The 2,960-nt window shown below is 34.6% G+C and overlaps 1 protein-coding gene across 1 annotated transcript in view; it reads left to right on the top strand.

Moving 5' to 3' along the window:
* Positions 1-2,960, top strand: part of LOC106874346 (uncharacterized) — a 105,391-nt gene that overhangs the window by 13,421 nt on the left and 89,010 nt on the right. Inside the window, exon 2 of the mRNA XM_052974987.1 lies at positions 1,613-1,676. The gene's annotated coding sequence lies outside the window, so the exon portion shown is untranslated. The remainder of the gene's footprint in view (positions 1-1,612; positions 1,677-2,960) is intronic.

Consider the following 2,960-nt stretch of genomic DNA (forward strand, 5'->3'; position numbering starts at 1 on the left):
ATATATATGTATTTCTATGTACGTGTGCATGTGTGTATATGTATGTATTTCTATGTACGTGTGTGTATATATATATATATATATGTGTGTGTGTGTGTGTGTGTGTTTGTGCACACATGTTTAGTGATGCAAAAATATGTACACATATATATTCTATATATATGTGTATATATAGCTATATACATATATAATCACACACACACACACACACCCATATATGTGTGTTGTACATATGTGCATATACATGCAGACATAACAGACATATATATCCACATATATATATGTGTGTGTGTGTGAGAAAGAGAGGTAGTGGTAAAGAGAGAGAGAGAGAGAGAGAGAGAAAGAGAGAAAGAGAGAGAGAAAGAGAGAGAGAAAGAGAGAGAGAAAGAGAGAGAGAAAGAGAGAGAGAAAGAGAGAGAGAAAGAGAGAGAGAGAGAGAGAGAGAAAGAGAGGAGATAATGTTATGATGCCGGTCGTTTAAATAGTGAGGAAGATCTCAATATGGTGGCAACAGATCGATATATTTACTTTACATATGATTACTACTGCTACTACGCGCGTGCGAACATGTGTGTACGTACGTACACACACACACACACACACACACACACACACACACACACACACAGAGTCACTCATACACACACGCGCGCACATTGACACTAACATAACCATATGCAGTAATAAAGCAACGTACTAGAAACGTTTTATGGGGATATTAAACGCACATGAACACGTACGCACTCACTAACACGCGTGCGCATGCGCGCACATACACACACTTATACCCATATGTACACACTAACATACACATACTGATATGCTATCATTCATAGGAGTACACCTCAACTCGTACGCATTAGCATAGGTACGCACACACACACGCTAACACACACAAATAGTAGTAATACGCAGACACATATTTAAATGTTAACCCACACTACCATACGCACACGCTCTGTCTTTCTCACACACACATACATCATCACACACACACACACAAATAGGACCCTTCTACGCACGCGCACTACAACATACACACGCTCATAGTTACGCAAACAGATGCTAGTACACTATCACCACCACCTCCACTACTACTACTACTACCACCACTACTACTATCCAACCACACCGACATACACACTGCTTGTATATGGTTGTCCCTCCAAGCTAAGGATGCTCATCTCTTCTTCCACTCATGGCCACCTCTAATGGCTGGAACATCCCCAATCTTTGGTCGTTAACAAACATGCAAATATGCTCAGTTCAAGCCGCCGCCAGAATAAACGAGTACCTGCTTCTATTCTTCCTAAATCTGGTACCCCTGAGTCTATTTCACCTCCATATATCTTCAAGCAACCATTATTTTGCGAAACCATCAAAGTAAACCTATTCTTTAATGGCTGGTGTTGTTCCTTTTCAAAATATTCTTCAGTCGGTCTTTGAATCAATTTCTTCTCTGTTTGGTCATTCAACCAACTGTTGACCATTGTCCAGCTGGACCATTACTATTAATGTAATTTGGTATAGTGTGATGTCGTGTGGGGTGGTGTAATGTGCAGTGATGCACCATTACTACGAATAGCGTAATAACTGTTTATTTCTTTCACAGGAGCTGGGTCCTTCCATCTGGCACCACGTGGAGGTAATTTCATTACTGGACTTGTTGCTACCAGGTAAGTCAGTTTAAAATTATAAGTTATATTACTAAATTACGAGAAACAGAAACACCTAGTTAGAATAGAGGCAGCTGATGAAGGAATAATTCCAAGTGGCTATCTGTTTTCCTATGTGTTCGTTCCGTTGTCTGTAGTTCATTTTTCTAACGTCCTGTACCCTGATATGCATCTATATACACATGTAGATGTAAGTATGTACATACATGTGTGTATTCATACATACATATATATACATATATATATATATATATATATATATATAATATTTATTCAATGAAAACAGAGAATACATACATTGAATAGTCAATTTTTTATCATAGTCCAGTCAAATTAATGAGTTCATTCATATTGCCTACGCTGCGTTTCGGCTGATTGTTGTCATTCATATTTGCACTTTTAAAGTACATTATAAAGTTGAAAAAAGGTAAAAAAAAAAAAAACCTCCTCAGAGCATAGTTGACCGATATTTTTCACATCCTAACGAATGGAGAGTTTATTCCGATTGAATTGTAGCCTGTGCTTCTTGGATTCTGTCCTAAAAAAAAGTTGATTTTTGACCTTACTGGACAAGAGATAGACGTAGTTCAGAAGAACTGGGTCATGTTACTATTACGCTCTTTTGGTAGTTCCGATTTACTGTTTACAAGCCTGCCCCTACTTTTCGTCCTATTCAGTATGTCCATTACACATTCCTCTATGTCCTTATTCCACCCATTTGACCAAATTGATTAATTATTTAGGCCTACAAGTCTGCTCCTACTTTTCATACTATTCAGAATGTTCATAACATTCATCTGCGTCATTATTATTGATGAAACAATAATAGGTTTGTCCCTATTCGTTACTTTTATTTATTTGATGTCCATACTTATTGTTTTGTAAAATTTATATTAGTTACTAGTAAATGTAATTATTTATTCAAATGCATTTATCGATAGGTTGGGCACATGCATATACATACATATATATACATACATATATATACATACATACATATATATATATATACATATATATACCTACATATATATATACATACATATATATACATACATATATATACATACATATATATACATACATATATATATATATATATATATATATATACATATATACATACATATATATACATACATATATATATATACATACATATATATATATACATACATATATATATATACATACATACATACATATACATACATACATATACATACATACATATATATACATACATATATATACATACATATATATACATACATATATATACAT

Source organism: Octopus bimaculoides, chromosome 20 (assembly GCF_001194135.2).
Source record: "Octopus bimaculoides isolate UCB-OBI-ISO-001 chromosome 20, ASM119413v2, whole genome shotgun sequence".
In the NCBI taxonomy this organism is placed as follows: domain Eukaryota; kingdom Metazoa; phylum Mollusca; class Cephalopoda; order Octopoda; family Octopodidae; genus Octopus; species Octopus bimaculoides.